This window comes from Odocoileus virginianus, chromosome 4 (genome assembly GCF_023699985.2).
Source record: "Odocoileus virginianus isolate 20LAN1187 ecotype Illinois chromosome 4, Ovbor_1.2, whole genome shotgun sequence".
NCBI lineage: Eukaryota > Metazoa > Chordata > Mammalia > Artiodactyla > Cervidae > Odocoileus > Odocoileus virginianus.
Window position 1 is genome coordinate 37,711,807 of NC_069677.1, and position 23,471 is coordinate 37,735,277.

A 23,471-nucleotide genomic window follows, 5' to 3' on the forward strand; every position below is an offset into this window, starting at 1 on the left:
TTACCATGATGTCAATTCAAGGTGTTTATTTACACATTTTAAAAAAATAACTATGCTTGGGGTCATCTTGTATAATAAAGTATTCAAGGAGCTTTTTACTCAAATCTCTTCCTTTGATAAACTCAAGTCCTGGCTGCTCTTCTGAGGCAGGGACATCAAAGAAAGAACAAGCTCATGTCAGACATAACATGTCTTGGTTGCCTGAAAGGAGTATCCAAAGCTGAGAATAGAAAATAAGAAAGTGTAACTCCAAGGTGACAGTAGGGGACAAGTCAGGTCTGACTTCTTATAAGAGCTCACAATATGGTAAAAAGAGCCCAGAATCTGATCTGGAGACAGAAACCAGCAATTGTATTCCAGCTCTGTAACTTACTAGCTTGATGACTTCTTCAACAAGTATGATTTCCATCACCTAGTTTCTTCATCTTTAAAATAAGACATTAATAAATTTACTTTTAAAAAATATAGAAAATGAATCAGAAAAAAAAGAGTTCAAACAAAAACTTGTAAACAAATCTTCATAATGACATTATTTACAATAGCCAGTAGGTTCAAAGAACCCAAATGTCCATTAACTGATAAGTGGATTAAAAACAATATAGTTATCCATTACAATCTCATATTACTCAGCCATAGAAAGGAAGGAAGTATTGATACATGCTACAACATGGATAAAAACATGGTAAATGAAGAAGTCAGGCATACTGACAGATTACCATTTATATGTGGTGACCAGGATAGGTAAATCCAGAGGCTGGAAGCAATGGTTGCCAAGGCATGCGAGTAAGGAAGGATGGGCAGTAACACCCTAATGAGTACTGGGTGCCTTTCTGTGCTGATGGAAATGTTCTAGAGCTAGATGGTGGTGATGACTGCCCAGACTGTGAATGTCCCAAACGCTACTGAATTCACTATATTCACTATAAAATGGTGAACTGTATGCTTTGTGTGTTTTAACACAACAAATGATGTAAAGCACCTAGCACACAAGTCCCTTCTCCCGATCTCTGTGTTATTAGACTGGAAACAAACCAGCAAGAGCCTGGAATGGTTTGTCCCAATCTCTCCATCCCAAATGGTGATTCCCATTAAAAAGTCCATACAAGAGAAAAGACAACAGAGGTCAGAGATTCTGCTTCATTTGCTTTGGGTGCAACTGTGACGAATGTATTTTGAAAAATTTCCCCGGTGATTCTCATGTGTGCGCCTACCTAGGGACTTCTTTACTGATCAGCTGGCCTCCAAATAGGACTTAGTCAAACACTGTGCTTCCTACTGAGAGCCCTGTTTATCAGCTGAGTTCACCTACTGTGAAGTTCTCTCCACCAGAGACATGGGGCTCACAAGACATTCTATTCAGGAGCACTTTCAGGAGGACAGAAAAGCCCCTTGATGGCCCCATTTAATGAAGCTACCTACCTCAAGTGGGCTGAATTGCAATCAAAACACTATCCTTTTATCACTGTGAGAGACAGCCATTAAAATACTTCTAATTAGTTGGCAAAATTGCTGTTGAATGCTTTGTGTAGTGAACTGAATAGTGGCCCCCCACCAAATGCTACGTGCAAGTCGAAGCCCTGGTATATATATGAATACGAACTTACTTGGAAATAACTTCTTTGCAAATGCAGTCAAGTTAAAGATCTCAAGATGAAATCAGCCTGGATTAAGGGTGGGCCCTAAATCCAATGACTGGTATCCTTACAAAAGGAAAGAGAGGCAGTTTTGAGACAAAGAAGGGAAGACCATGCAAAGACCCAGGGATCAGAGACACACAGGGTGAAGGCCACGTGAAGATGGAAGTAGTGATCTGAGTGATGTGTCCCCAAGCCACAGAACTCCAAGGACTGCTTGCAGCCACCAGAAACTAAGAGAAAGGCTTGGATTCTCCCTCAAGCCCTCCAGGAGGAACCAATCTGGCTGCCACTTTGATTTTGGACTCCAGACTCCAAAACTGTGAGAAAATAAATTTCTGTTGTTTTAAGCCATAAATATGCAATAATCTGTTATAGTCATCCTAGAAACTAATAAACTTGATATCTTATATCAAACAATATCAGTGATTAGACCACAAATTTCCTTCTAAAATTCCATACAGGGAAGCAGAATCTCTCCAGATAAATATGTATGTTCCCCCCTCACCCAGCAAGAAGTAAGAGGGTTATCGATTCCTGACACATTTTGTACTTTTCTTGTCAGAAAGATCAAATAAGAGGCTAGGGCTCAAGATATATGACTATCCCTCCTAGATTCTGGCTATCAACTTCTCCTTGCTTTTCAGGTTGCTGTTCTCTCTTTCATTTTGAATATTATTTTTAATTTGCTTACTCTCCATATGTGCAGTTTTATTTTGAATCACCTGAAAGAGATGGCTGTACAATCACTCAGTCATGTCTGACTCTTTGCAACCCCATAGACTATATAGTCCGTGGAATTCTCCAGGCCAGAATACTGGAGTAGGTAGCCTTTCCCTTCTCCAGGGTATCTTCCCAACCCAGGGCTTGAACCCAGGTCTCCCATAATGCAGGTGGATTCTTTATCAGCTGAACCAACAGGGAAGTCCATAAAATTATAAGTAGTAGCAGAGTGGCAAGCAGGCTGGGCTCAGGAACCAAACTTCCTAGGTTCCAATCGCAGCTCCATATTTAGGAGCTTTGTGACTGTGAGGGCACTCCATGCCTCAACTTCCTCAGCTGGGAAATGGGGATAATATTAGTAGGTGTACTATAGGGCTGTTTTAAGGATTAAGTGACTTCATCACATGCAAAGTACTTAAGACAATGCCTGGCACATAAAAAACATTCATTGGAGAAATGTTAGCTATTACTAACACTTGTCCACATTACTGCCTTAGTTAAAACCCTCTCCTGCTGCTTTACTGCCCGCAGGATGAATTTCAAGCTCCCATCACAACACACAAGGCCTTCCATGAATGTCTTCTTTCGGGGGCTGCACTTGTGTCCTGCCTGATTCACCTGTGATGCTGACCACATCCACACACTTGACTGTCAGCTCCAGACTCGGCTCCGGGTTACTTTCTCCAGAAGCCCAGCCCTGGCTTCCCCATCCATGGTGGATGGTCCTCACCTCAGCTCCATCTCCAGCTTGCCACTTCCACAAACTAAGTGATCTGTGCTGTGTCTCCTGCATCCAGGATGTATCTGAGTCTCCTAGTTTTTGATGTCTTCATGGGCAGAGAATGAAAGCACTGAGCTCTTTGGAAGATTGAGCTGTTAGGCGGTGGTGAGGGAGGGACCTGTCTGAAGTCTGTATCCTGATTGACCAGACTGTCCCTGGAAGGGATGAAGAGCACTCAACAATTTAGAATTCCAAAGGGTCCACAAACCACATCCAGTCTGCTAATGGTTGGGATAAACACTGGCTTTTCCAAGAAAGCCTTTGACCCTCCGGGCTGGTGCTACTCGGTTGGCTAAATGTCATTCTGCATTTAGCACCTCAACCCCTTGCTTTTGCAGGAGTTAAAGAATAACAGCCTCTGGGAGAAAGAGAGTTTCCAGGTGGCTTTGTTTAATCAAGTTTGGAAGTGTGACATTAAATCCTCTGAGAGGTTTGCCCTCATGCCCATTTTTTTCTCAGCTTATTGAGGTATAATTTTTTTTTAAAAAAGTAAGATATTTAAAGTGTACATTGTGGTAATTCAATGTACATATACATTGTGAAAGGATTCCCTCCATCCAGTTATGTAAAATATCCATTACTATTCATCACATATTTATTTATTTTGGGGGTTAAAACATCTAAATTCTACTCTCTTAACAAATTTTGATTATACAGCACAGTGAAATCAACTATAGTCATCATATTTGACATTAGATCCTCAGATCTTATTCATCTTATGTTGGTGAATCCAAGTTCTTGTGCTGGGCCAACAGTGAGGCCAAACAAGCTGAGCAGTCAGAACTGAGTCAAGTAAGGAGAATTATGCTGGGAAAAATTGAGGGCAGGAGGAGAAGGGGACGACAGAAGATAAGATGGTTGGATGGCATCACTGACTCAATGGACATGAGTTTGAGCAACCTCCGGGAGGTGGTGAAGGAGAGGGAAGTCTGGCTTGCTGCAGTCCATGGGGTCACAAAGAGTTGGACATGACTTAGAAGAATGCATGGCTCTTGCTCAAAAGACCTGAACTTCCCAATGGTTTTCAGGGAAGCATTTTTATAGGCAAAATTTGGGGTAAGGGCTGCAGGGTGTGTGACTTTCTACTAATCGGTTTGTGTTGAGGAAATAGGATGATGTTTCTGGAATCTCACCTGGTTTCAACCAGTCAGGAGTCTGAATTGTTGAGGTCAGCATGGAGTCACCATCATCCACCTGGTGGGAGTTTTACTGTCTACAGAACAACTCACGGACCATGCATCAGATTATTATCTATACCCCTTGGGGGATCCCTAGCCGTCCTGTGACTATATTGTTGTATTAACTGCTTGAGCCTGCTCCTTGGAACTCAGGGAAGGCCAAGGAGACTAACACCTTTTCCCCTACAAACAAGAAACAGGGGACACAGAGGGGCTTTTGAACCCAGGAGGATCCTGCTCAGTTTTGCTTATAGTTGGAAGTTTGTACCCTTTTACCAACCTCTGCCTAATTCCTCCAGCCCCAGGCAACCACTTTTTTACTCTCTATTTTTGTGAGTTTGACTTTATTTTCTCTCTTCATCATTTTTCTTAGATTTTATATATGAGTGATGCCATGCAGGATTTGTCTTTCTCTGTCTAACTTAACTCACTTAGCATCATGTTCTCAAGATCTACCCATGTCATCACAGAAAGCAGAATTTCCTTCTTTTTAAGGCTGAATAGTATTTCCGAGGGCCTCAGATCTGAGGTATAGAGTGGGGTGTGCATGTGTGTGACTGAGAGAGAGAGAGGAAATCAGTCAAACATGGCCTTGTGGTACCGCGGAAACTTCCCCACTTGAGCATCAAATGGTATCAAAGTCAAGCGGAAAACTTGAGTCCTAGTTTAGCTGTCTCTGTGTCCCACCCCCACTCACGGCCCTGCTCGCCAGCTTCTCCCCACAAAGTTCAAGGCATGTCTCCCAGATCCCCTATTCTCCCAGGCCCCCTATCCCCACCAGGAGCAGGATACGTGAGCATGAAGGTCGCAGATCTGGTCTGTAAGGGTCTGTGTACCTTCTAGGGTGGGGACCTGAGCCTGCACAGGGGGAGCAATAGAGTCACTAGGCTGCAGGTTCCCAGACCGCAAGTTGACCTCCTGCTGTCCCCAGGGCCCTCCCAAGCTTGCCTCTCTGACACTCTCCCATTCAAGGAAGCCCTTGCTGGTCTCAATGTCTCAGATTCAGACGCAGAAAACCCAGGAGTTACTCAGATTCAGTTATTCAGAGGTGTGTGTGGGTGACCAGAGAGGGAGGCCCAGGGTGATCTCTCTCAGGCCTGAACCACAGCCGTCATCCAGTGTGGAAACAAACTGAAGCCTGGAGTCAGGCAGTCCTGAGTCAGGTCCTGGGCTAGGAAGAGGGAGGAAAATGGGGACCTGCTATGTGCAAGCTGGGTTTTGAAGTCCTGTGGATGGGGAGCTGGTGGAGGCTCTGCTCCCTGCAGCCAACCGTGAAGTCTGTCTCAGGACACATTCTGTTGCTTGCAGAAATCCTGGCCCATGGACCTCTACCCTATCCCCACCCCCAGCTCCTCCATCCTCAGTCCCAACCTGTGATGAGCTGGGTTGCTGGGTACTCCTTTGAAATCATCCGGCCCAGTCTCCTCATTCAGCAAATGGGAAAATGGGACTCACTGGTGCTCATGCCAAGATTATGTCTGTTTTAGCCTGAGTGGCACTAGTGGTAAAGAGCCTGCCTGCCAACACAGGCGACATAAGAGGAGCGGGTTCGATCCCTGGGTTGGGAAGATCCCCTGGAGGAGTGCATGGCAACCCACTCCAGTATTCTTGCCTGGAGAATCCCATGGACAGAGGAGCCTGGCGGGCTACAGTCCATAGGGTCACAAAAAGTCAGACACGAACTAAAGAGACTTAGCACGCACACACAAGCCTGACTTACAGAGAGGCTACAGACAAAAGTCAAGCATAACCCAGGGGGCAAGGCATGAACTCAGAGTCAGTTCAAATCCAGGGCAAAAAGCATCAAGTGAAGCAACCATCTGCCTCCATGTGGTTACACGCGAAGGATGGACATCACCAGCAGCAAACAGGTGAGAGCCAGCCAGTCACTGGGTATTCACTGAACACCTGGTAAGTGCCATGCTGTCTTCCAGGTACTGAAGACAGAGTGGAAGCCTACATCTTCCAAGAAGATGCTGGTGAGCAGGCCCCAGCAAAAGGGGCACTGCTGTATGGTAAGAAGCTTGGGTTCTGTCTGGATTTGACTCTGCCTCTTAACTCTGTGACCCCAAGAAAGCCACGTTAACTCTGTGTTAGTTTCCTCATCTGTAAAGTGGAGCTAATAAGAGTAACAGCCACAGAGGGCTGCTGAGAATATTAAATCCATGAGCAAAGCACTAAGTGTGGTGAGAATGTAGTTATTATCATCCCAGACACCACTCTTATAAAAATGCTGAGATTGGGCGATGCTTGCACTGCCGAACCTTTGAAAGAGGCCACCCAGGCGTCTGACAGCTTGTGTGCCATCGGTGGTAACAAATTGCTGCCTGGCGTTAGACAGGTCAGGTCACTATTCTCAGCCTCCCTTCCATTCCATCCAGGGCCAGCAGAGGAAGGGTGATGGCATTTTGCTCAAGAGGTACCAGCAGGTGACATGAGACGACCTCCAGGAGAGTCAGGGCAAGCGATCCTGGGTTTACCAGGGAAGAAAACAGCAAGGGAGCCTGATAACAGAGGGGCTTCGTCTGGCCGGGATCTTGGGGCTTCTAAGGTTGTATGCACGCATGAGCTGCTTGAAGGGTAGTGTCTGGTATTGTCCAGGCATGATTTATTGAAAGGTGTACTCAAGTTTAATCAAGAATGAAAGGCTAATCACTGAGCGCAGAGTTTCAAATATGTATAGTTGGCTGAGCAGGAGTCAATGAGTACCCCCTGGACTTCTAAGACTTAGTACAAGAAAGTGTAAATGTCTCATTAACAATTTTGTTAATTACGCATTGAAATGCTAATACTTTGCACATGCTGATGATAGGCACGTCGTGCACTTGGGGACACTCAGTCCTGTCTGACTCTTTGCAACCCATAGGCTGTGGCCTTCCAGATTCCTCTATCCATGGGATTCCCCAACCAGGAATACTGGAGTGGGTTGCCATTTCTTTTTCCAGGTGATCTTCCCAACCCAGGGACTCTACCCACGTCTCTTGGGTCTCCTGCTTTGGCAGGCAGATTCTTTATCACTGTAACACCTGGGTAAGCCTACTTTGGCCATATTGTGCTAAATAAAATACATTATCAAAATTAATTCCGCCTCTTTCTTTTTTCTTTTTTTTTTTTAAGGTGGCTACTAGGAAATCTACTGTTACATATGTGGCTTGCCTGATATTTCTATTGGACAGTAAAGTTTAAATGGACGATGGTGGTCGAGGGGTCTGCTTTTTCCAGCAGTGCTAGCTGAGCCATCAATGATTCTCCTCTTCAAATCACAAGAAGACGTTGAGATGGAGAAAACAGGGGGCCAAGAGACTGCAGATCCAAATTATTACTTCATACTGGTCATTGACTTGCTGCATGCCCTTGATAATGACAATAGCTGTAGCAAACACTTCTATAACATTCCTAATAGTTAAAGCATTCTAAGCATTTGCCACTTGTCAGGGTCTCACGACAATCCTGTGAGATGGGAGCTTTTATGAGTTCCATTTTCCACATGAGGACACAGAGGCATGAAGAGACTAGCCCAGAGCTCATGGATGGAAAGCAGTGGCACTAAGATTCAAGCCCAGGCTGGTTGGTTATAGGGTCTGTGCTATGGATTACTTTATTGCCTCTCAAGTTATCCAAACTAGCTTAAATTCAGTTCCTTTATCTATAAAATAGAATTAATAGGTACTCTGTTGACCTTGCAGGATTGTAATGAGGACCAGAAAGTGACTTGGGTGACCACAGACTGTAAACAGGTAAGGTGGCAGAAGCTTAAGAAAGGAAATTACACTGAAAGAGCTTCCCATCTGTAAGACCATTAAAATCCAGATATAGTTCATTCAAATAGTGTTTCCCCAAATAGAGTTAATTTTTCCTCCTCCTGAGCTCCATAGCACTCTATGATATATCACAATCCTTCATACACTTTGTCTTTCATTGCATGCTTTTTCTTCATTACACTTCAAGTTTCTTAAAGGCAACCTGTCTTAAAGATCAGGGCTTCTCAACTGGAGATCATCTTGACCCCCCCCCCCACCCACCCAGCGGGCATTTGGCAATGGCTGGGGACATTTTTGATCCTCATTGCTTGGCAGGGGTTGGGGTGCTACCGGCATCTAGCGGGTAAAGGTCAAGGATGCTTCCAAACATCCTACAATACACAGGACAGCTCCCCTAGCAACAAAGGATTATCTCGTCAAAATGTCAATAGTGCTGAGATCATTTTATGACCCATTGAGGCTCAGACATGCATGACATGGTAGGTACTTAATAAATGATGAAAGGATCATTGAATGAATGAATAATAAATACTATAATCACTATCTGCCTTGGATATAACTTCCTTTCAGTTATACTCAACTAACGCATACTAAATACCCACTACATACCAGGTATTTGCTAAGGCTGGAGGACAGGGAGATGCCAAAGATCTGGCTGTCTTCTAGAAAGGTCAAATAACAAACATCAAAGAGACTGGTAAATAGTGTGGTGAGTGATGTATGCTGTGGTCCTCACCAGCTCTGGACAGCAGCATCATTCAGGGACTTGTAAGAAGACAGGTGGCCCAACCAAATGGATGGAACCAATAATTTTTCTCAAATTTTCCTTTTGAAAATTTTCAAACACCCAAAAGGTAGAATAACTTTAGAAAATTTTCAAACAAACAAAAAGTACAATAAACATTATATACACATTAACATTTAAATAGATAGCTAGATAAGTGAGAAATGAAGATAGATGCTAGGTAGGTAGATACATGATATAAATATGACACACACACACACATACCTTTTTCTGAACCACTGGGAAATAAGACGCAGGCATTATGACCTCAGCTAAAAGTACCAGCCTGCATAGGAGAGACCTACAAATTTAAAAGGTCTGGAGTGGGGACAAAAGTAGTTTAAAAAAAAAAATCTCCATTTGGACACTCAGACAAGGTTGAAAACCCTTAAGATAGATAGAGGGATTATGGGCCCAGACCATTCTTGGGCAAGATGGAAGCTTTCTGAAGGAGGCAAAACCAAACTGAGACTTGAAAATGAGTCACGAAGGTAGACAAGACATAAAGGGGAGTTCAAGCAAAGGGAAGGATGTGAACACAAGTTCAGAAGCTAGAAATGGTGTGTTTAGTATTCCTGGAGCACAAACATGCTCACAGGCTGCAAAGGAGGAAGAGACCATTAATAAGGCCTCATATGCCACTTGAGGGTGGGGCGCAAGGAGCTATTGAGTGTTTTAGGCAGAAGAGAGATGAGGGAGGAAATGACAGGGAAGCTGATGCCAGTTAAACTATTGCCTTAGTCTTAAGACAGACACGGGAATCTGAACAAGGGCAGTGGTGGGTGCGCAGAAGGAAGAGAGAAGGCTTTGAGGGGAATTTGTTTGGTAAGTAATCAGAAGAACTTGGTTCCTGTTCCCTTCTCCCCTCTCTGGACTGGAGTGTTCCCATTTTCAAGTATACGTCTCCAAGTCTCTGGAGCTCATCATGAATCTTGACAGGCTGCTAGAAAGATCTATGGTTCAAAATCAAACCACTCTTGCCAGGGTCCCAGTTCTGACAGCTGCCCTTCTGCCCTGTCCCCCTGGCATGCCTCAGTCTTGGCAACTGGCCTTGCCTTGTTCCTGTCCTTGAGCCTAAGTCTGCATCACAGTAGCCTGCCAGGAACACACAGGTCTTCTAAGATTGGAGTTCCCGTGAAGCCTCCTCCTTTTATCAGAGGTTCCTAAAGCATCTTGCCTGAATCTCCAAGCTCTGCCTGCTCGCCAGCTGACCACTCCACGTTCTGTGTACCAGTAGGCACTTCGTGCATGCTGGCTGTGCTATTGAGAAGTGACCGTCTGTTGCAGTCCCCTCTGCCTTGCTCTAACTGCCATAAGGGGTGTTCAAATGCCCAGCCCAACTCACCACCCCATCGAGGGCCTGGGTCTGTTTCCAGGGCCCCTTCCCTTTCAGCTACCAGGGCCCTCATACACTTCCCCTCTTCCAGTTGCCACTGCCTCTTCTGTATGTGCACAAGCAAGAGGCTCGCATGAGTGATCCTAGGGCATCGTGCGGGTCCTCTGATTCCCAGATTCTCAGATCTGACTGCCTGATTCTCAAATCTGACTGGTGTTAACAGCAAGCATCAGGCCATATGCAGAGAATCCATTCCTTGGCCGTGGCCATCCTAAGACTTAGCCTAGCAAGCACACGGTTTCAATATTTAGTGAGGGCAAAGCATCTGACAGGCTCCAGTGTAGTCAATGTAACAATTAAGTATGCACTGGTGGGCTGATAGCATTGCTGAATAATCTTCTGCTAAATATCTTATTGGGCTTCCCAGCTGGCTCAGACAGTAAAGAATTTGCCTGCAGTGCAGGAGACGTGGGTTCGATCCCTGAGTAGGGAAGATCCCCAGAAGGAGGGCATGGCAACCCACTCCAGCATTCTTGTCTGGAAAATTCCACTGACAGAGGAGCCTGGCAGGCTATTGTCCGTGGGGTTGCAAAGAATCAGACACAACTGAAGCAAGTTAGCGTGCACACAGCCATGCAAATATCTGATTAATGTCCTCCTATCCCCAGTATTCTGGCTAATACTTCACTCTGTTCACCTCAGGTATATTTATCCCTTTCATTTCTCTCAGTTCTGTTAACTGAGGCAAAATACTTCCATGTCCCCTCTGATTTCCTGAGGACATACCAAAAAGCAGCTACCTTTAAATAAGTCAAAACAGAAAAGAGATGCCACTGGAGGACTCGTGAGGCCAGGCCTGGCCCTTGGGCTTATGTCTTCTAGTTCTGTCCTGCTGGCCGTGCACAGAAGCAGCTTGGGCTCCCAGATGGCTGTGGTGGCCTAGACCCTGGGACGCAGCGTCTGTGGGCAGATCACAAGGGCCAAACAGCTTCCCCGATGGCTCAGAGGATAAAGCATCTCCTTGCAATGTGGGAGACCTGGGTTCGATCCCTGGGTTGGGAAGATCCCCTGGAGAAGGAAATGGCAACCCACTCCGGTACTCTTGCCTGGAAAATCCCATGGACAGAGAAATCTGGTAGACTAAAGTCCATTTAAATTGAAAGTCACTTTCAATTTCATTACATATTTTAAAACTTAAATAAACATATAGGCCATATGACAGACTGGAGGCGGCTAGCTTATCCAAAGTGACACAGATGGCTAAATGGCAGATCTGCTCCTAGGACTTAGACTTCCTTATTTTTTTTAAATGTTTTTTGATGTATGCTGGGGGGGACGGGGCAGTGTTAAACTTGGTATAACAATTTTATATAATTCATCTTAACCATACTAATAATTTTCACTGAAGTTTTCATTTTTCTTTCTTCATCTAGATTTCCGGACCTCTGAAAAGTGAAAGATAATTTTTAGTCACCAGCAAAAGTCAACTCTAAAACCTCTGAAATAATGTGATGTGTAAGATTTGTCTCAGTCAAATCTCTGGGTGGGAGCAGGAGTGGAGACCAACAGTACTGGCCATGAGCTGACAATTGTTGTGGCTGAGTGATGGGTATATGGGGAGCATCATACTATTCTTTCTACTTTTGAACCTATCTGACATTTTTCAGTATTAAGGCTTTAAAAAATTGGTAAGGTGGAGCTAGGGATCTCTGTAATATCTTTCTGTGCCCTTCCCAAGTGCTTCTTTTTTTTGTTTGAAATGTAGCTGACTTCCAGCATTATTTTGGCTTCAGGTGCGCTGCCTAATTATTTGACATCTGCATACATTATGAAATGATCATCACCATGGTAAGTCTCATAACCATCTGTCCCCATATAAAGTTATTATAATAAAGTTATTATTGACCACATTTCTTATGCTGTATATTACATCTGGGTGACTTATTTATTATATAACTGGAGGTTTGTACCTTTCAATTCCCTTTACTTATTTCTCCCAGCCCCCTCACTGCACCCCCCTCGACTACCTGGTAACCACCAATTTTTTTCTCTGTATCTATGAGTATGTTTCTATTTTGTTCAGTTTGTTTTATTTATATTTCACATATAGTGACAACATATAGTCTTTGTCTTTCTCTAACTTACTTCACTTAGCATAATATTCTCTAGGTCCATACACATTACAAATGGCAAGATTTCTTTTTATATGGCTGAGTAATATTTCATTAATATATATATAATATGTATACATTATATATGTGTGTGTATATATATATACCTCACATCTTTGTCTATTTGTCTGTTGATGGGCACTTCAGTTGCCTCCATATCATGGCAATTCTAATTAATGCTGCAATGAACACAAGGCTGTACATGTTATTTGAATTAGTATTTTTGTTCTCTTCAGGTAAATACTCAGAGTGAAATTGTTCTATCATATTGCTGGATATAATTCTAATTTTTTTGAGGCACCTCCAGAGTAGCTACACCAGTTTAAAATCTTACCAAAAGTGAATGTATAGAACAAACTTTTGGACTCTATGGGAGAAGGCGAGGGTGGGATGTTTAGAGAGAACAGCATCGAAACATGTATATTATCAAGTGTGAAACAGATCGCCAGTCCAGGTTGGATGCATGAGACAAGTGCTCGGGGCTGGTGCACTGGGATGACCCAGAGGGATTGGATGGGGAGGGAGGTGGGAGGAGGGTTCAGGATGGGGAACACATGTAAATCCATGGCTGATTCATGTCAATGTATGGCAAAAACCACTACAATATTGTAAAGTAATTAGCCTCCAACTAATACAAATAATTGGGAAAAAATAAAATAAAATAAAATCTTACCCAAAGTGAACGAGGTTCCTTTTTCTTCATAGCTTACCCAGCACTTGCTATTTTTGGTCTTCTTGAGAACAGTCATTGTGACAGGTGTGAGGCTGTATCTCACTGTGGTTTTGATTTGCATTTCCCTGAAGGTTAGTGATGTTGAGCATCTTCTCCCATATCTGTTGGCCATCTGTGTGTCTTCAGGACTCCTTATTCTTGACCTACATATAAATAAAAGTTTTCCAGAACCTAAAGTCTAGAAAGAGACAAGTGGTCAATTTAAAAGAAGATGAAAAGAATTTGAAGATGGGCAGAGAGGAACAAGTGGAATTCAGTGGAGAAGACAAGGGGGAGAAGGAAAGGGAGGCAGGGAGGAGAGTGGAGGTGAGGATGGGATGAGCAGAAATCCTGTGAGCAGTGATGGCAGACTGGGAGCCGGCACCCCTCACAGCCTGCATGTGGCTGGAGGTGAGCAGTCCTCAGTAACCAGGGCTTGTCTGCTAAGCGGCAACAGCAAGCATGTCAGGCAGGAGCAGGAGCTTGCCGCGGTACTGCCACAAGCTCTGCAGAGGGGCCATCAAACACCAGACCAAGTCCAGGCCAAAAAACCACCTCGCCCATGTTGCTCGGGCACCAACCTGCCTCAGCTCAAACCCCGCAGCACGGCCCCTCCCCCAGGCTGTGTGAGCTCCAGCAACACCACAGCCTCTCCTGGATGGCTAGGCATCCATCTCTGCAGCCTCCCAGGAAGCGACATCCTCCATGAGGCCCCGGTTTCCGCACCAGAAGTCTGACAGAAAAAACCTGCCGATGGCAAAGACTGGGGCCGGCTGTGGACTCTGCCAGCCTGGCCCTGGGCTGGGGTTCCTGCTGAGTCAGTCGTTCACTCTTCCGTCCTCTCAGCCTGCCCTATATGAAGAGAGCTGCTCTGGCAGAGGACCATTTAAATAGCCTCCCTCCTCAGCTCTGATCGTCTGGTGGCAAAAGAGAAGCAGCTTGGGCAAGTCGGGCCCTGTGCAGTCTTCACACTGTCATGTCAATTCTACAGGAAATCAATCCTAAATATTCATTGGAAGGACTAATGCTGAAGCTGAAACACCAATACTTTGACCACTTAATGTGAAGAATTGACTCATTGGAAAAGACCCTGATGCTGGGAAAGAAGGAAGGCTGGAGGAGAAGGGGACGACAGAGGATGAGATGGTTGGATGGCATCACCAACTCAATGGACATGAGTTTGAGCAAGCTCCTGGAGTTGGTGAAGGACAAGGAAGCCTGGCGTGCCAAAATCCATGGAGTCGCAGAGTCGGACATGACGTCGTGACTGAACTGAACTGATGGGAAGTGAAGTGACAGTTCCCCAAAAAGCAAAAACCCAGGCCCAAAGGCCAGCCCTCCACCTGCCCTTTGGAAACCTGGCTCCCTGTTTTCTTGTCTGACTTGTGAAGCACAGAAGCAACTTTCTGCTTCTGTTTAGACAAGCGAACACAAACACGGTGAGAATCAGAAAAGACCTCTGCCCTCCCACAGCCTAGTTCCTGCTTGACACTCATAGTCGTGTCTGAGCGCTGAGGCCGAGGGGTCACGGGGAACCCTGGGGGTGCCGTGTGGCTGCCTGGGATTACCACCAGCCTGGGTGCACCACCTCCAGCCACCCTGCGCCCCGGGACCTGAGGCACTGGCCTTATGGTGACCACAAAGTGCCTCACTTTGAAGGGGAAACAACACCAGAGCTTCAAATGGCTTGTCTCGGTTAGAGGGGAAGAGAGATCAAAGAAGTTGTTAGTCTGACGCAGGAAATCCCTAAGTGCAGACATGACCTAGTGACCCTTCCGTGAATGAGTCCTCGGGAGCAAGACGGCTGGGCTGAGTCAGCTGGATACAAAGTGGGTGGTGGTCTCCCAGGCCTTCCACTCCAGGCAGGTGCTGCAGCCGCTGACAGCAGGCTGGGGCCCAGGCTCCGCACAGGTGTAGGCCTCTAGAGGGGGGATCCAGGTAGTGTGAGGGGGGAAACTCACCCAGACTTCCTCAGTGTTTCATGGGTCTCTGGAGGGTACAATTCCTCTGTCACAGGATGGCAGGAAGGAGGGGAGGGGGTCCCATCACAGGACCATAGGTGGGGAATGCACATCCAGCGGTCATCTCTGTGACTATCATACCTTCTTCTGCTTATAATATGTTTTCTAACAAATATGGTCATTGGAGTCTTCCATGATAAGTATTTCATTCATGAACAAAGGAGCAGGAAGCACTAGCTGGTAATGTGATTGAGCTAAGTGAAGAGAATGATGCCTGGCAATTTTCAAGCATGGGACAGAGTGGTCTTAACTGTAAAACTATACTCCATTGCCCCACAACAGCCCCACATTCCACATTTTACCCCATTCTACAACAAAGCTGAAGCTCCAATATTTTGGCCACCTGATGCAAAGAGCCAACTCACTGGAAAAGACTCTGATGCTGGGAAAGATTGAGGGCAAAAGGAGAAGGGGCAGCAGAGGATGAGATGGTTAGATAGCATCACTGACTCAATGGATGTGAATCTGAGCAAACTCCAAGAGACAGTGGAGTACAGAAGAGTCTAGTGTGCTGTAGTCCATGGGGTTGCAAAGAGTCAGACACAACTTAGTGACTGAACAACAATAAGAATGCAACAAAGCTCATGATTTTTGAGCTTCAGTTGAGCTCTAAATTGTCTGTACCTGGTCCAATACTGGTCCTGGGAGAGTAGACTGGCATCGTTAGGCTCTTCGCGTTGTGTACAACCCAGGGACCAGACTAGTTCTAGGAAAACTGTAAAGTTGAGCCTCTCTGCCACCATCAAGCACCCACATGATCTAGGCTCAGCCACTTCCAACTGGAAAGCTTCAAAACTCTCTGGTTCAGACCCACTGTTTGGATATGGTCCTCTATGGATCTGGATTCAACCACCACTTTACTCCAAGTGATAATTGTTTTCTGTAGGTTTTGACATTCAGCTGAGAGCCAAGCATTTCCACATTTCACTCAATAAAACGAGACTTTCTTGTGAAGACATGAAGAAACCAGATTCACGAAACTAAGGCCAGGTGACAGCTGGCTCCCACTATCTATCAGTGGCCAGCTTGTTGATAGTTCTCTTTTCTGAAGCCAAACCAAGACCTAAGCTGTTTAGGAAAAGAAGGTCCAGATGTAATTTAGCAGGAAAATGAGATGCCAGCTCGTCAACATTGCATCTCCAAGTCCCTTATTTCTCTCTGTAGACATCTGCTGCTTTTGGCTTCAACATTACAATGGTATCTATCAGTAGTAGCAAAGAAGTTACTCCTGAGGCTCCAACAGTGGACTGACATGTGTTTATTCATTTTGTTTCCCTTCATTCCGAAAGGCTTTGATTATAATTAGTACATTCCATGGAGTGTTATTGGGTTTCAGAGTCTTTATGTATCTGCAGTAAATATATTTCCTTTTCACACTAAGAAACTCAATACACTGGTGTTTAGTCGAAATATATATTGAATCTCATAAATGAATATAATTTGCCCACAGATGTCTGGACCAGTCTGGACATCTTCATTGTGTGGGAGCCTGGGGTTGGATGATAGAGGGTGAGAGATGTCCTGGACCTTTTCCCTTGTTGCCATAGGCTTCAGTGGTTATGGTTTAGTAAACACCCTTGACCTTGGACTCATGTTCTCCCAGAGCGAGTGGGAAACCACAGCCAGCTATAGCTATAGAGCTTTGCCCTGGAATTTTGGCCACATGCATAAACAATGGGCCAGGCAAATTCAACGGTAATTAATTCTTTTTCCATTTAAACTGCTACTCTAATTGCATGTTACATGGTGACCTGTTTGGTCTCCAGAGAAGCTTCTCCCGATATTTGCAGCGGTTGGACTTGTGTCAAAAAGGCAGGGTTCAGAACCTTTGGAACTGCCAATCCCCTTTCTCAGTCCCACTGACACTTGCTTTGCCCAGGTCCACCACCTGCCAGCCTGTAACCGCTCTAAGTTCACGCCTTCATTTTGAGCCTAGCACCCATGCCTCAGTTTTGCCAACCAAAATCATCTCCAGACGTTAGCAAATGTTCCCAAGGGGACAAAAATGCCCTGGTTGGGAACCACTGGGGGTTTACACTCTCCTTCCTGGGAACTTCAGCCCCACCTCATTGCACCCTTCTCAGAGGTCTGAGTTCCATCTCAAGGTCAAGGGCGCTCCTGAACGCACACAGCTCCTCTCCTGCTCGGAGAGGAGCTTCACCACCATCCTCGCCACCCCCTGCGCACACTCCTTCCTTACACAGAGCCTGTTTCGTCACACAGGGGCCAGGGGCCTCCGCGGGAACCAGTTCCTAAGGCACTTGGCAACCTTCGAAGGAGGAACTACTTAACACGGGGCCAAACAGAAATCAAAAGTCTATAGATTCTGCCTATCACTGGCTGCCATATAGGTGTAATGATATTAAGCCATTACGCAGAAAGATTTGCAAATAACTCTAATACACTTCTAACATTACAGGGAAAGTGTTAGTCACTCAGTCCTGTCTGACCCTTGGCCATCCCATGGACTGTAGCGAGCCAGGTTCCTCTGTCCATGGAATTCTCCAGGCAAGAATGCTGGAGTGGGGTACCATTCTTTTCTCCAGGGGATCTTCCCTATCCGGGGATTGAACCCAAGCATCCTGCTTTGCAGGCAGATTATTTACATCTGAGACACCAAGGAAGCCCTCAATATTACAGGAGGTCTTGCAAAATAAAAGGCCAACTACTCTATTAATCACTGCAGAAGATTTAAATGAAAGCTGGGAAAAGAAAGAAGCACAGAAGGCAGAAAACCAAGAGATTTGAGTGTCAGTTCAGACAAACAGTCCCTGAAGGGCATTCGAGAGGGCTTGGGATGACATTATTTCGCATTTAAAGTTGTTGCTATCTCTTCCTTCAAAGTGAAAAACAACCATTTTTTGTTTGGTTTGGCTTTCTTTCTGGTTTAAGATTCAGCACATCACCCAGCTTGGTGGATTTCACTCAAATATTTTCCCCAAATGACCTACAGTTTCATTTTCTAATATGCTGCCACCCACCCACAGCATAGAAGCTGACGATTGACATTCTGTAATTTTCAGTAAGTAACTGAAGCTTTCCTCTGTGCTTCAGTACTACTGCTGCTTGTTTCAGGTAAAAATAAAGAAAGTGGTTATTATGCCGCTGGAAAAGTCAGTTGTAGCTCTATGATGATATCACTCTTAACTTGTAGAAAGATTAGGGATGCATGGCTGGATTGAGCAAGTACAGGTCAGCAATTTCACGTTAAATTGCTTATTGCAAGGTGGGGCTGGAAGATACCGCAGAGCAAATCCAATTTACCTTGAAAATAATTAGTGAGATGCAAAGGCCTGGAGACGAAAGAGTTCTTGGAAATTAATTATTGCTGTTGACATCTAGCCAGTCTCTTTCAGCGGCAAGAACAGTCTGCAGCTAGAGATTTCATCTCTTTGAGCACTGCTGAAAGGATCTGTTGGATTCTGATCTGAAATCAGCTTGACACTAGCATTATAGGGAGACACTATAGCATGATAGTGCTGAACAAGGAGCTGAACAGTCAGAGGGTCAGATGAACTTCAAAATGCACACTCAAGAGGAAAATGGAAAGCAACATCTGAATGGATCTAGGGGTCTGAGGCTCGTCTAGTAACCCAGGTACTGTCCATTCCTTTGTGTGGATAAGGAGAGATGAATGTCTTCTTCACTGCCCTCAGCCAGCACACCCTCAGTCACTGAAGACAGACAGATCGAACAGAATGACACATCCCATTTCTAGCATGCGGTTCACAGCACCCTCACTTGGGAGCATTCAGGCTCCAAGGCAGAAACTGCGAAGTCAATTAAAACCATCAGCAATGACTGGCAAGGAAACCTGAACAAAATAAATGGGCTGGAAGCCAAAGGCTGGGCCTCGCGTCTCACAAGTGAAGGGGTGATAGGTAAGAGCAGATCACATCATGGCAGCGAGGCATCCTTTGTCCTTTCAGTCTGCTTCCTTCATCCACACTGAGGATACAAAGGGTAAGAACAGGTTCTACCAGTCCTGCAGGATGCAGGGGGATGGCGAGTTGAGGAAGGGTAAGTCTGCAGAAAAATTCAGCTGAAGGAACAGGCAAAACAACCACCAGAGGCTGCTCTGCCCACCAAACACCAAACAGCCAGAGGTGTTACTGGTGTGTGTGACCTTTCCGTAGAATCAGCCAAAGCAGTCAACATTTGGATGGCAGTGGGAGCCCCCACCCCCCAACAGCGTCACTGCTTTTGTGGCTGCAGCTGTGGCTAGAGATGACTCACTTGGGCCGCAGACAAAGCTGCAACTCACAGGATAAGCAGGGAGGGAGGGGGAGACAACAGAGAGAACAGATCTGTCAGCTAATAAGTTGAGGCTCAGGTACAGACACTCAGCCAAAGGCGGCACGACCCATGCTCTCTAGTATGAGCATTTGGAAGAGACACCTCCTTCCTCCAGGGCACACAGCCTAGTGAGCAGATGGTAGGCTGAATTTTAGGGTGCAGTCACTAAACCAACACACGTATACCCATTGTTGTTGTTGCTGTTGTTCTGTTGCTAAGTCATGTCTGACTCTTTGCGACTCCATGGACTCTTCTGTCCTCCACTATATTCCAGGGTTTGCTCAAATTCATGTCCACCGAGTTGGTGATGCTATCTAACCATCATACACCTTGTCACCTTCCATATCAGTCATGTTCCAACAGGAAAGAGTTGGCACACTCAAATTAGGGTACTTTGTGGAGAGTTTAATAAAGAGACATCCCTCAGGTGAGGGCAGGGTGTAGGGAAGGAACCACGACGGACAGCACAGAGCTCCTAGTGTCAGGGGAAGCACACTGACTGAAACCGCCCACCCTGGCCAGGCACCATGGTAACCATTTGCATGAGTTGTTTTACGACAGGAGGTCCTGGTAAGGAACACGGAACTAATAAGCCACCACCAACTGGAAGAGTTCAGGAAAGGTCAAAAGGAGACACCACCTGTCCGACCACCACCCAGAATCCTCCTCTCTGGCATCCATCTTGGCTTAACAAGGCTTGCACCACCAGGAAGGACTCAGTCAGTAACAATTGGCTAAAGACAACCCGGAAACTAATCCCATCACCATAAAACCCAAGACTGCGAGCCATGTGACAGAGCAGTTCTCCTGGGTTCCCTTGCCCTCCTGATCTCCACCCGGGCACCCTTTCCCAATAAAATCTCTTGCTTTGTCAGCACATGTGTCTCCTTGGACAATTCATTTCTGAGTGTTAGACAAGAGCCCAGTTTCGGGCCCTGGAAGGGGTTCCCCTTCCTGCAACACTAGGCTCAAGGGATGAGGGTCAGGGGACCACTAGGACCCGGATCAGGTGAAAGGTTTCCAGGCAGGTGCTGTGATCTCTGGGGAGTAGCCTGCCAGAGACAATCCCACTTGGAGGACACCCAGGAAATAAATACCCTAACCTCACTCTGCTTCAGCCCTCCAGACTCTTCAGTCCCCCAAGGGACTCCAGGGGTCCCTTGTTGGCTGAACTCAGATGGAAAGCCACAGGTGAAGGGAGCCCATGGATGCGGGCAGCCTCCCAGGCAGAGAAGCAGGTAGACGATGAGAGTGGGCCTAGAGGTGCACACAGGAGGGACCCACCATCCAAGGCAGGGCCACCCCAATCATTTATTCATCTTTCAAACGAGTATTCAGAGACATCTCCTAGACAATGCACCAGGTTCACAATGACGTGTCTATAATGAATCCCTACCTTAAGAAGGGCTTCCCTAGTAGCTTAGCTGGTAAAGAATCTGCCTGCAATGCAGGAGGCCCCAGTTCGATTCCTGGGTTGGGAAGATCCCCTGGAGAAGGGACAGGCTACCCACTCCAGTATTCTTGGGCTTCCTTGATAGCTCAGACGGGAAAGACTCCACCTGCAATATGGGAGACCTGGGTTCGATCCTTGGGTTGGGAAGATCCCCTGGAGGAGGGCATGGCAACCCACTCCAGTATTCTTGCCTGGAGAATCCCCATGGACAGAGGAGCCTGGTGGGCTACAGTCTATAGGGTCACAAAGAGTTGGACATGACTGAGAGACAAAGCACAACCTCAAGAAACTTTTTTTTCTACTAGGGGAGATGGGTTTTCATTGTTATTTGTTTGGGGGTTTTGTTTGTTTTGCCTGTGAGTCATAAATCTCTTCCAAAGAATAGATGCAACAATTTTGGGGAATCAGAATTCATTTCTATTTCCAACCATGTGACTTTAGCTTCCACGCTGATTAGAGGGGGCTGATGTTATCTTGAAGACTTCTGACAGTTTGCATTTTACGAGTCTGTTGCTTGGTAAGGCATTAACCAGGGAAATATTAAAGTTTGCAAATTCGGGAGGTGGGAGGGGGATCAGGATGGGGAATACATGTAAATCCATGGCTGCTTCATGTCAATGTATGACAAAAACCACTACAATATTGTAAAGTAATTAGCCTCCAACTAATAAAAAATAAATGGAAATAAATAAATAAAGTTTGCAAATTCACCAACAGACCCAGAGGGACAGTGTGACGATACAATTTTCAATATGTTAAAAAAAAAAAAAAAACCGAAAAGGCTAACTAACTGCAAAAGGTGGGGGGTGGGGGAATCAAGTAGAGTCTTCTTTCTCTTTTCACTGTAAATAGGATAGTATGGACTTGTTTTCTATGGACAGTGCTGATTCACCAATGATTTAAGGGTTGCTAATGGGTGTTTTCCCTTCTCATTTGCAAATGGAATATGTTAAGAAATTACTCAACCACTCCGTGTGTCTTTTAATTGAAACCTACCTCTCTGCACAGACAAGCAGAGTTTGTTTTCACTGCAGGCAGGGGCTGGTTGACCTTTCCAGCTTCAGAGGGCCTGAAATATGGCTGGCACAGTCACCCTTTTCACAACAAAAACCCATGAAATCTGCCTAAATAGACTAACCAAATTGTCTGATTTTTCTCAGAACTCATTGCTTTAGAATTCTCTTCCCTTCTCTTCTCTCTCTCCCTCCCATCCTGTCCTCCTCTTCTTTCCTGTCTCTCTCTTTCTTCATGCCCTCCTCTTCCAAGCTCCTTTAGGGACACAAAATGCAGCAGGAGATGACACATTTGTGAGCCCAATGTCTACCCCCTGTTTGAAAATATGAACCAAACCATATTTGCTGGAAAAAATATATTAGTCCCAATGTGACAGGCAAAGAGTTCTCATATCCAAACGTTAGTAAAAATGAATAAAAGTCTGACTCTGATAAGTAAACAGACAAAGGACACAACCAGACAATGCATTCAGAAATCACAGCTACTGAACAAATATGGAGGGCAGGATGTTCAGCTTCATTTACTCGTTCATTCATTCATCCATTTGTTAAATAAATATTTACTGAGCACCCACTGTGTGCCAAGTACTACACAAGCTCCTGGACACCTATAGATAAATAAAACAGACTTTATCTGCAAAGGGTTCCTCTTCAAGAGAGACCTAAAATCAAGAACCATGGAGCAGGCTGTTTTGTTTAGGGAACTATAAGCAGTTAAGAAGCTAAAATGCTTACGGTAGAAACAGTAAAGATGTCCAGAGGAGAACTCAGCAGCCGTTAAAGAAGTGAGAGCTCAAACAAGTGCCATTTTCAATGAGAAAATAGCAAATATTTTTAACAATAATACTTAATGTTATAAAGCAAGACTGAATCAAGATGACCTAAGCCATGGTTCTTTAATTCTATTTCTGGAGTTCCATACTAAGAGCATAATCTATCAGGAAAGCTATATGCCATAAGAAATTTATATATCATATAAAATATTGCTAGGTACAGTAGTAAAAATTGTAATCACCCAAAATACCCAACAACCACAGAAACATTCAGTGAGTTACGGTATATCCATTTGTCTGACTACTCTGAATTCATTAGAAATGCTTCTAACGTATTAACTGCAAAATTGAAAATTATGTAAACACTAAATAACAATTACTTGAAAAAAGGCACAGAAAAAAACCTCTGGGAAACAATATGTTAAATAAAATGCTAACAGTGATTAAGTTTCTTCTTCCTAGGTCCTCCCAGTTTTTCAGTAGAATGAAAAGCCCAACTGGCATAGAATGAATAGTTAACAAGAAAACAAAATCTTACCCATGTCAAGCAGCTCTCTACTAGTTGGAATGCAAACAACAGAAAAAGCAGAACATCCTGAGTCCTGGATGGTAGGCCTGTCTCACTACTCAGAGTCATGATGAACAAGCCCTTTACCTCTCTCATTCTGCCTTTGGAAAGTAAGAAAGATGCACTGAATTATCTTCAAAGCCCTTGCTGCCCCTAAAATCTATGAATCTTGACCTCCTAGAAGGCAGAGTACATGCCTCAACTTTCACTGAAATCACTAACAAGCATAGAGACACTTCACATAAATCCAGTGCAAAACATGGGTAG